The sequence below is a fragment of the Leptinotarsa decemlineata genome, unplaced genomic scaffold (assembly GCF_025532065.1).
Source record: "Leptinotarsa decemlineata unplaced genomic scaffold, Ldec_3_MD MMD2_tig00002159_RagTag_RagTag, whole genome shotgun sequence".
NCBI classification, from domain to species: domain Eukaryota; kingdom Metazoa; phylum Arthropoda; class Insecta; order Coleoptera; family Chrysomelidae; genus Leptinotarsa; species Leptinotarsa decemlineata.
Genome location: NW_027412574.1, coordinates 5901526 through 5913837, shown reverse-complemented (window position 1 = coordinate 5913837; position 12312 = coordinate 5901526). Strand labels below are relative to the sequence as shown.

Genomic DNA, 12312 nt, shown 5'->3' with positions numbered 1-12312 from the left:
TTCCATTGAAGATAATATAATTTTTGATGATGTCAAGTTCCTTCTCGAGACCTTCCTTTTTATCACAGAGCCCGAAAGCACGGTCTAATAGAGTCTTGATGATTCCTCTTTTAGTCGATTGATGGTGGTTGAATTCGTGGTTCAGATACTGTCTCGTGATAGTGGGTTTTCGGTATACAGATGTTTCCTACTTAGTGTCGGTACTCTTCACCAAAACGTCTAAGAATGGCAATATATTGTGGATTTCTTTCTCCATTGTGAAAGTGATGGAAGGTCTCATGCTGTTGATGTGTTTCAGAAATGCGTCTAGTTCAGTATTCCCATGGTTCCATATTATGAAGGTGTCGTCAGCATATCTCAACCAGACTCGAGGTTTCTTGAGGGCTTCTTCAATGGCTAGAGTTTCAAACCACTCCATATATATGTTGGCTATGACTGGTGAAAGCGGCGATCCCATTGGCAGTCCCTCATCTTGTGTAAAGAATTCGTCCTTCAGTTGGAAATAACAGTTTCGTACACAGCATCCTAGTAATTCCATAATTACTTCTATAGGTAGATTCGTTCTCTCTCTCGGGCTGCGATTTCAAGAATTGCATTTACCGGATACCCTGTGAATGTGGAAAATTCTATATAGGTAAAACTAAGAGGCCATTGAATGTTCGCATTGCCGAGCACAAAAAACACACACATCGAGGGGAAACCAGCAAATCTTGGATATCAGACTGAGCTGAGCTCATACACAGAGAGGAACATTGGTTTAGGAGAAAATTCAAGGAAGCCGTATATATGTTGTCCAACAACGTATTCAGCCAAGTTAGCGTAGAGATACGCAACATATGGAAACCCATCATCAAGCGAGAAATGGCCAACTCCCGCCAAACGGTCACCTCCCACTGAACCAGTGAAGCCGAAAAAATGGCAAGCGGGGATAAGTGAAAGTACTGGAACGACCCATAAATAGTCACCTCTCGGAGGAATCAGTCCAGTCATCACCCGAAGACGATTGTAGATACTAACAATCGAAACGTCGTGAACTAACGTGGTTTGGCTGATTCATTTTTATTTTCATTTATATTTCTTCATTTTTTGTTCAATCGTTCTATTTTTACTTGTATTTTATTTCACTATTATTTAATTTCAGGTTATTTTTGCTTAATATAATTGTTATTTTTTCAGCTATTTTTTTTTCAAATATTGTTTCAGGGATTTCAAATCATTTTATATATTAGACAATGGAAGTCCGAACTAGTGAAATTCATCATGAAACATTGTCAACCACCTTCAAACAAATAGTTACTACGTATTAACTTAGTTTTGGTAGTGCGTGCTAATTACGGTGACCGGTAAAATTCCAGTGAGTCTGCAAGCATATGCTACCAATAAAATATCGGCCGATTTTATACTTGCCGTCCAAAATCGGTGTGTGTACAATTAGCCTCGTGACCATACGTCCCGATTTCAGGCAGTCTGTCTCGGTGTCCCCAGCGAGGCCGCAATTGTCCCGCTTTTGCAAATTGAAAATTTGAAATATATTTTACACCCTTATCGCCCTCGGTTACTCGACGTGCAATGTTTTGTTTTAGCACAAACATAGTATAAAGTTAATATGGTGGTAGCAGAAAATAAAATATTGAATGCAAAACAACAATGGCGCTCCAACTGACAAAAGAAGGACATTTATACCACAACAAATACATCCTGTAAATACGAACGACGTACAAAGAAAGGAGAATCGTGTCGTTACACGTTTCAAAGGAAAATCAAATGCTAAATAAGAAAATCAAAAATGTAAAATAATGACTTCCAATTAAAAATGATGACCGGATGAATAGATACATTTTTCGACAATATTTTTCGAATAACTTCTGTTCCGCTGTATTTATACCAATAATCTTATATTTTTTGAAAGAACTTTTCTAATGGAATACAAATATGGAAAACAATACAGGGTGAGTCAACAAAATTCCTTCGGTCCATTGCTATATCAGGGAAACAATTTTTCGAATTGCTCAATTTGATACTATGTTTTGAACTTATTTTCTCGCATACTGGGTGATTCAGCCGTGCATGGCCAACCAAAGTCATTTTTTTAAAGAATACCCAGTATATGAATACGTCATTCGATTCCATAGCTCTCTAAGGAATTTTTGTTTTCGAATTTCCATTGCGGCATTGTCAAGTTATTCTAGAAAAACCTATTTTGCAGACAATATTTTTTTAATTCACCACCCGCATGTCTATAGCAATTAAGCGGATTTTCTTTAGGAATAGTTAGTCAACATCACTATATGATACTTTTGGGAATCTCAACTTTCGGAAATAATATATAGGGTGCTCGGTAAAACCGATCAAGTTTCATTCATTTTCAAACAGACATAATTTAACTTCATCGCTTCGTCAGCAATTAACACTAAATCGAAAAAATCATTTTCTTGATTGATCTTTTTTAAGCCCCATCGGCAAAATTGCATCAATCGCATGTGGTAAGGATGAAATTTGCTTGCTCATGTCATTCGAGACACGCTGGTTTGAGAAAATGCTAATTTCCTGCTCAGGTTTTGGGTACTCACATGGGGATTTTCAACAAGGTGAAGAGCAATTTAAAATATATTCTCTTCATTTGTTACATGGCAGACACGTTCGAACTTCTCGAGATTGACATTACCAGTTCATTCAAATGTTGTTTTTAGAGCCTGAAATGCCTTTCCATCTGGTTGTCTTCTTTCAGGGAACTTCTCTTTGTAAATCCTAGATGACCATTTGCACATTTACATGCGAAAGAAACTTTAACACATGACGTTATTGACAAATTCCGAGATTCATTCTTTGATGTCAGTCACGGATAACTGGGTTTTTAAAGAAAGAAGCAGTATAAATATTCTTTGTTTTTTACGCATTTCTTACCGTTAAAACCGCTGATAACTATCACTAGATGGTATGAAAAAGTTAATGGACTAGCGGTTGATTTGAATATTCGAAATAAAAAATGACTAAGTGAACGTGAAAAAATAGACTTTTTTGTGGTTACAACAATTACTAAAACTTGATATAATTAGTAAAATATCAGTTTTTCGTATAGTATCCCTCCAATAAAAAATGTACTGAAATATTGAAACATTTCATACAAATTAAAAAACTGCATACGTACCAGAAAATAATTATTTCGAAATAAAATCTCGAAATATTAATCTCTTCCAACTATCTACACCGTAGGTTGTGGATGAACGTGAAATATCTGCAAGACTAACCTCTGTGAGATATCTGCATAAATGTTTGTCGGATATGATTCAATATCCAGCATGTTATTAGCCGGTAAAGTAGTTGTTTTCCGATAGGCGTTTACTAGAAACTACGATGTAGGTAATTGGGAGAGATGAATATTTCGAAATTTTATTTGGAATTATTTCTATTCTAGTACGTATGTATCTCCTTGATATAGTCTTCAAACACTAGACAGTTATTGAGAATGGTCTCTTTAGTTAAAATAAAAATTGAATCTAGTTAGGCAGAGGCATTTCACTAGATGATCGATATAATAATATCTAGTTGTCACCGTGAAGACCAGTGGGGATAAAATCAAACGTGCGCAGAGTAAAGTGTGTGTGTGTGTGTGTGTTGCCTATTGAACAAAAAGTATGAATCATTTTTATTTTTTTATCAATTTTATTATAACACGCTTTTATTATTATTTATTAGCTTCACCTGTATGTATGTATGTTTATTTGTTTGTAACTCTCAAGCTCGGGATCTGTATTTGACAGAATTATCGACATTATTGCTTGATCTATTCGCGGGGAGATGGCGATGTACGTAACCTCCTTAAGATACCGACATTATTGCTTGATCTATTCGTAGGTAGATGACGGTATATGTAACCTCCTTGATATAATTCGAACTCACTTTACATGTATTTTTTCATTTGAAAAAAGTATATTTTTTTATTATTACGCGAGCCTGCTGGCTTATTTAAAACCCTCCTTTGCGCGCCTGCTGCCTTGGGCTTGGTAGCTGATTTTCAGGCTCCCTCTCCAAAATTGGAAAATATCAATGGTCATTTTTCTAAACAATATACGACTGATTGATCTCAAAGTTTAGATGAAATAAATATAGTTTAAAAAAACCTAAAAAACACGCTTTTCTAGCATACGAAACTAAAAAATGAAAAATTAATATACCTAGTTTGAAAAACACGCTTTTAAAAAACATCGAACTAAAAAGTTGAAAATACTTTTTTTAACTTTTCAGTTCGATGTTCTTCAAAAGCGTATTTTTTAGTTTTTTAAACTATATTTATTTGACGTATATTTCAAGCATTTCTTTAAAAGAGGACGGCATGTTAGGTTGTCATGTTGTCATTGAATATTCCGTCTTAGGAATCACACGTTAAAATGTAAGACCTCGTTAGCCCTTAGCTCGCATAAGTTTCGACTTTTGAGAGGTGTCGTTCGTAGGGGGCTGGTTAACGGAAGAACATTTTTTTTTAATCAGATTTATCAATGAATCCAAATGAAAATGTAAAAATTTATTTCATTGTCCCAGCAACTTGTATATAAAAGAGAACTCAATTGTATTTTGATGCCATGGAATAGAAAAAAACTCAAAATTTCAATAAAAATTAAAGTCAATTCATTTCAAGATATTATCAGAAAAAAATAACAACATCATTTGCATTGTACTTTCTAGGAATATGCGGCTTTTAAACAAATTGTATGCATCCACTACGCATCCATAAATTCTTGCCATAGTACCTACTAAACTGAATGTTTATTGAATATTACTGGAATTTAATCCCAACAAAAAACCGTCATTTTCAACACCTCGACACGTGTTGCAATCAGCAAATGATCATCTTCAAGAGGAAAATCAAAAGTTTAATCTTCCTCCCAACACCAAACCGTTATTTTTAACACATCGACACGTGTTTCAATCACCGAGTGATCATCTCCTAGAGGAAGATTAAAAGTTTGATCATCCTCTTGAAGATGATCACTTGGTTATTGAAAAACGTGTCAAGGTGTTAAAAATAACGGTTAGGTTATTATTTAGGCTAGGTTATTCATTACTACACCAAAGGTTCCAAATTGTGCATCACAAGTGAATGTGTATTGGCAATATTTGCAATTTTCCGGCAAGGTGTATTTCCGCCACATATGAAGTCAATTTATTTTTTTTACTGAAAAGACAACATTATCTCAATGTCAATTTTGGTAGATAAGGAATGACAGTTACTGATTAGTTTGAAGTCGGAAATAAATACCACATGTTACCGAACTTAATGGTGTCACTTTATAAGTGTATTGTATGAAGGATGCATCAGAAACTCTTGATGGATGGAAATAAGTCCGCCACTGTCTCCACGCAAGTGGAAACTTGCTGAGAGAAAATATATACCGCTGGAGGAAATCTGTCACTTATCGACGATATCATGTAAAACCGCGTCAGATTATTGAAGTTTCTCATTTTTCTTCTCGTCTAGACCAATTTTCCTCACCTGATGGCGCCCTGAGAGCAGTAGGGGGGAGATGACGATCCCCTCTGATGGCCCAGCTAAGGGTCGATTTCGTCCCGATCATCACCGATAGTGAATCGTTTGAATCGCGACGCCAGTTTTCGACGGACGTCCAGGCGCGCCGACCGTCTTGTTTAAAGTCACCGGATATTTGATCCTAATTTGTGCATGAGAGTGACTGAAAGTGAGGAAAACCAGAAAATTATTTTTCAGTGACAATTAGTGGCTACACGGTTGATTGGAATCGTTAGAAGGTTAGTCTTCTGTTGTGTACTCTGTAACTGTAACTGATATTTCGCTGTTAGGTTGTCAACAGTAAGTAGGCCAACATCTTCTCGACATGTTATTGCCAAATATTCCGCGACTAGACCGATATTTGCGAAATATTTTCATTGCAAAATTCTATTAAACCCGGTAGCATATACGGTTTTATTTGAAAAACCTACGTTAGGGTATGACGTTTTACCAGATGAGCACATTCTGTCCTATAGGATTTTATAGCGACTCATTTATTAGAAGGTCAAACTTGCCTGGAAAGAAAATATAACAAATGAACTGATCATGCCTTTGAAAAATAAATAAAACTTATTATCATAATAATTAAACATAAATACAGTAAGAACACACGTGAGAGACACCCATTCAAACATTTTCAATGGGAAATAGTATGAAGTTGCTATCACAGGTGTATATGTATATATTTTGAGAAGGATTAGTTTTTGGAAAAAGAGGTTTTCAGTTTACTACTTCCCCATTTTCATACTAACAATTTGGGAAACTTCCAAAGGAAGGAATGAAGCAATTAGGTTCAAAATAAACTCTTTACAAAAATGTGTAGAGCGTGTAGGTTGTACTTTCCAAGAAATGTTCTTGTTGGAATTTCTCATTGTTAAAGTAATACAATTATATACAGTAAGTTTCAAAAAGTTTGCATCATATGGGAAACTTATTTTATTATCCATTTGTCAAAAAAAAAATATCTCTTGGAAACTTGGATTTGAGCTGTCATCATTCTAAATTTCCGAACAGTGTTCAGGGGAGAACAAAAATAGAAATTTTGATCAAGAGCAAAATACCCTTATTTTCGATATTATTGAAAAAGTTTATTTAGAAAAGTTGTTTGAATTCAAAAACAATATTCAGATTTGAGATCACGGCCATCTATAAAACAAAAAAACATTTTTTTATGGTTCTAGCCTCATAAAAAGTATAGTCGAAGTAACTGATATAGTAATTCTTAAAGCTATCGGCGAACTCACCAATACAAAGAAAAAATGCCGTTACGAATTAGTCCACGTGGACTGAAGAACTGAGGGTTCGTATTGGATAATTTTTACTAACCGAGTTTTATGATTGGCTGAAGAGTCATAAAATTAAATTTGAAATTTTGTTGAAGAGTCATAAAATTAAATTTGAAATTTTGTTACGGTGACCAATAGAATGTAGCGATGATTACCGCCGTTGTGTCGTCAATGTTCAGTTCAGGAACTGATCGCGATTTGAGTGTTGAAATTTGATATTGGTGAAGTTATAATTACTTAAAATTTTTGTTATTTGTTTAAAATGTGGCGTCCTTGGACAAGTACTAATAGTTATAACGAGTGTGATAACAACGCAGACTTTTTCCTGTGTAGTGATTCCAATAGTGCTGGTGAACAATGCTAAAAAGAGATACCAGTGAATAAGATTCGGATGCATTTGAATATTGTAAAACAGAGAGTATATTTCAATGTATATAAGAATCTACATATCAAGTTTGGTTTCGAGGCAAAAAAACTATTGCAAGCAACATCAGTTTTGATAGAAATTCCTTTCTCAACTGTATATACGTAAAATAGTCAAAAACAAACCTTATGAACGCAAGACGCGATGTGATGCGTTCCACCCTGTGGATAATCGCGTTTATCTAGCAACTCAACAAATCATTTCTGAACCTCAACATGGTTTCATGAATTTAAGATCTACAATCAGTAATTTATCCATTTTCAGGCAATACTTACGTGAATCATTAGACTGAAGAGGACAGGTTGATGCGGTATAGTGATTTTTTCGAGGTCTTTGACAAAATAAACCATAAAATACCCCTGATGAAAATGGCTTGTTTGGGTTTGAATAATATTTTTGTAAACCTTTTAATATCATACTTGAATAATAGAAAACAGTATGTTTCATACAATGGATTTTGCTCACTAAACTATATTGCAACCAGTGGAGTCATATGTTTCTGTTTATAATTTGGATGATTGTATTATACTACAGAAACAAATTAATTCTTTACATGATTGGTGTTTCAAAAATTACATTTTCTTGAATATTTCTAAATGTAAAGTATTGACTTTCACTTGAAAACCAAATGCTGTTTTTTACCCATACACAATTGATAATACAATTCTTGAACATATTGATAATATTAGAGACTTAGGAGTTCACTTCGACAATCAGCTTACATTTAACGCTCACATAAACGAAATTACTAAATCAGCATAACGTATATATGGTTTCATCTTTAGAAATTGTAGGAACTTTAGTGATATCACTGCACTCTCAACTCTTCACTCTAGTAAGATCTAAACTAGAATATGGATCATTAACATGGAATCCCATTTATAGTCATACTCAATAATACGGAAGCGTAGAAGGGCCAAAGATTATTTGTTTATTTGATCCACCATAATTTCGACTTAAAAATCGAAATTTCGACTTTTATCTCGTAATTTCGACTTTTATCTCGTAATTTCGACTTTTATCTCGTAATTTCGACTATTATCTCGTAATTTCGACGTTTATCTCGTAATTTCGACTTTTATCTCGTAATTTCGACTTTTATCTCGAAATTCCTCATGTTTTTTATGAAGAAATATGACAGAAACCGATTTTATTGAATATTCGAAGCCTACTCATTTTTTGATTGAACCGTTAGGGAACCATTCTGCTCTAGTTAGTTTTTTTGCGTCATTAGGTCTTCATGATTTTTCGAAACGAGGGGAGAAAACTCATAATACCTAAGAAATGAACATTGTATCTCTTTGAAGAACATACCGACAGTATGGTTGCCATCGCAAAATGTTTTTCTACATGACGTTTAAGATATGAATGTGTAGAGTATTCTTTCAAAATGTTAATGAATTTCTACTAGAAATTTCTTCAGTTGTAGTGAAAAGCTGAATTTTAGTTAAGTTTTGATAATGAAGAAAGGATATTACTGATCAGATTGATTTACTATGATGATAAACTAATATTTTGGCCAAAGCCGACTTTCTCCTACTCGTGCGGAAAGCATTTACTTTTTCAAAAAGCTACTGAATAATATCAATGCATAATCATCAATCTAAAATTTATTGAAATAACATAATTAATTCACTTCTCAGGTTATTGTATGAATCAATTGTGGCATAAGGATCTAGGGACCTTGTGTAATTATTGTTTTCATAAAAATTGAACATAATTTCCAAAAATCTTCATCACAGGCTGTTGGGGATATGTACACTTTGACAAAAAATGTTTAAAAGCAAATGATGGAATATTGATGAGGTGATCTGTAACTCCATAACTCAATACTCCATTCAAAACATACTTGATCAAGATCACTCTGAAATATAAAATAAAATTTCATCAACAACAACTTATCTCTTACTTGTAATAATGGTATGAAACAAAATTGAACTAGAGACTTGTCCGAAAATGATGCATCAAATAAATTGTCTTCTATTAGGGTTTGAAATAAATTCATCCAGTATTGTGCATTATGTTTATGTAATATAGACCACCAAGATTCTATCCTTTGATTGTGCATGCTTTTTCCTTACAAAAAAACATGGTCAATTTGTTAATTCAGTAAATACCTACTTCATGAAAGGCTTTTTGTATCCTCTATATTACTTCATTTTCAGTGCCCATATCGGTTCGTAAAGTTTTGAGATAACCTCCTTTTAAGAAATATCCTCCAATTACCTGGGAAAATTTGAATTCATGTGAAAAAATTTGAATCGGCAGCTAAACCAACATCAGAGAAAAATCAATTTGTATTATTCAATTCTATTGTTTTGATCATGACAACTGTGACCTTGATATATATGATCTTCAAAATTACAAATATTTTCGAGTGTGAAGATGAGAAATAATAAATAGTGTGGTAAAATTTAATGAAATATCATCGACATGAGCATCTTCTTGTTTCAACATCAGTTCGAAATGATTATTGTTGAAATTATTGATTGATTCAGAGTTAATGATTATTTCTAACCTTAGGGTAGCTTGGGGTTGAAACCACTTTCAACCACATATTTCCATTAAAATTTCAATCACACAACAATTTCACGAATCTTCTGTTTCCAGACGAAAGTCTAAATTTCAAGATGAAAGTCGAAATTACGAGATAAAAGTCGAAATTACGAGATAAAAGTCGAAATTACGAGATAAAAGTCGAAATTACGAGATAAAAGTCGAAATTACGAGTTATAAGTCGAAATTATGAGAAAAAAGTGGAAATTACATGATGTAAGTCGAAATTACGAGATAAAAGTCGAAATTACGAGATAAAAGTCGAAATTACGAAATAAAAGTCGAAATTACGAGATAAAAGTCGAAATTACGAAATAAAAGTCGAAATTACGAGATAAAAGTCGAAATCACGAATTAAAAGTCGACTTTTAAGTCGAAATTATGGTGAATCAAATAAACAAATAATCTTTGGCCCTTCTACGCTTCCGTACAATAACCATCAAGAAAGTTCAAAAAAGTTTTTGAAAAGCGCAGAAAACAAGCAGCCATAATATTTCTACAAGCTATCAAATGGTGAAGTTGACTCTCCCCCCGTACTATTATCACAAATAGATTTTCATGTACCGAGATTCGAGTCTAGATCAAATATCACTTAAGTACAAAATAGCTCAAACAAATATTATATCTGAAGCAACAATTCTTTTTAACTGCAGTAAGAGTGAATTAAGAAATATATATCGAGCATATCTATGTATACCTATGCAATTTGGGAATCAATCATAGATATATTTTTTTATTTTTATGTTGTATCCATGTCATCCTTTATTTGTTGTAACACTGTAACATTCGTATTTGCGTCCCTTTGAAAATTGTCTTGTGAATGGTTTCTGTAGGGCAGGCAATAAATGTTTCATTATTATCATTATTATTATCTCAGCTTGGGACCACTTGATGTTGATGAGTCCAAACATGCTCTGCTATTCTCGATTTGCTATTCTTGTGTTCGACAATGCGGACTTTCAATGATCTCTTAGTTTCACCGATACAGGATTTTCTGCACTTGCAGGGTATCCGGTAAATTCAATTCTTGGAATCGCAGACTGCGATTGGTGGCCTGGTTTTCGTGAGGCTGCTATGAATAGTGTTTGGTCTGGTTCCTTCTTAAAACCTTCCTACGTATAACAGAGCCCGAAAGCACGGTCTACTAGCTTCTTGATGACTCCTCTTTTAGTCGATTGGTAGTGGTTGGATTCGTGTTTTAGATACTGTCCCGTGTGAGTCGGTTTTCGGTATACAGATGTTTCTCATTAGTGGGGGTCCTCTTCACCAATGCATCTGAGAATGGTTATTCATTGTGGACTTTCTTCTCCATTGTGAAAGTGATGGAAGGTCTTACGTTGGTAGCCAAGCTAGCGTAAAAATACGCAACATACGGAAACCCATAATCAAGCAGAAAACGGCCAACTCCCGCTAAAGGGTCATCTCCCGCTAAACAGGGGAAGCGGAGAGAGGAAAGAGGGGATAGGTGAAAGCGCTCAAATAACTATAAATAGTCATATCTCAGAGGAAGAGTCCAGTTATCACTCGAAGACGATTATGGATATTAACAATCACAACGTTGTGTGTTGTAATCTTTAATTTTTTTTTTAATATTCAATTTTAAATTTTTTGCTCAATTTTTTATTTCTTTGTAATTTCGTTTCAGGTTGTCTTTATTAATATAATTGTTATTTAAATTTCCAATTTTATTGGTCCCTTCAGGGATTTCAAATCATTTTATATCATATTAGACAATGTCCGAACTAATGAAATTTAAGAATATTTGTTTGACATTACAATGTTCAAATATAAGAACAGAGTACGTGATAACTAATGTCGTATTTTTTAACAATAGGATTTCACCCGAGTCACTCAACTCATTTACAACCTGACTAGATGCATTAACTGTACGTCTCGTATTCTTTTCGATTTTAATGAAATTGTTACCATTCATTATGATATTTTTCAAGGGCAAAACACAAGCACTACAGTGCTTGTGTTTTTGCCCTTGAATCAAATGGAAGATTTCTTAAACAGGAAAGTTCGAGGTGTACTGAGTTGAGCCTCAAAAGGATGAGCAGCCAGAGTCCGTTGCGTATTTCTGATATGTACCGCTTTTGGTGGAATCAAATGTGTCAGATCACTCGAACAGTTTCCGTTAAAGTATCTATAGAAGGGAGATAAATCTCCAACCTTTCTTCGATGTTCCAGACTATCAAGGTTGCAAGTGACGTTCGCATCTCCAATCAGGCGGATGGCTCTTTTCTGGATGGAATCAAGCAGCTCCAGGGTATGTTTTAGAGCGGAGCCCCATACATGAGAACAAAAGTCCAAAGAAGGTCTTATCTGAGCTGTTTAAAGCATCACAGTGTTTCAAGCTTTTGAGAAGCAGCCTTTGCAATTCCAGCGACATGATTGTGCCAAGACATATTGGTGTCCATTTCAACCCCTAACAAACTTATCGAAGCAGAAAGCGGAATTAGACTTGACATTATTATATCCGGTTCGGAAACATTTATCTTTATGGAGAAAACCGATGCCTG

The 12312-nt window shown here is 34.2% G+C and overlaps 1 protein-coding gene and 1 long non-coding RNA gene across 2 annotated transcripts in view; one reads left to right on the top strand and one right to left on the bottom strand.

Moving 5' to 3' along the window:
- The first annotated feature begins 5248 nt into the window (after nucleotides 1–5248).
- Nucleotides 5249–12312, top strand: part of tow (target of wingless) — a 91374-nt gene continuing 84310 nt past the window's right edge. Inside the window, exon 1 of the mRNA XM_074177122.1 lies at nucleotides 5249–5763. The gene's annotated coding sequence lies outside the window, so the exon portion shown is untranslated. The remainder of the gene's footprint in view (nucleotides 5764–12312) is intronic.
- LOC141483014 (uncharacterized) overlaps nucleotides 8790–12312 on the bottom strand; it is a 36299-nt gene continuing 32776 nt past the window's right edge. Inside the window, exons 2-3 of the long non-coding RNA XR_012465857.1 lie at nucleotides 9356–9460; nucleotides 8790–9098 (exon numbers count right to left, since the gene is read on the bottom strand). This is a non-coding gene — a long non-coding RNA (uncharacterized lncRNA). The remainder of the gene's footprint in view (nucleotides 9099–9355; nucleotides 9461–12312) is intronic.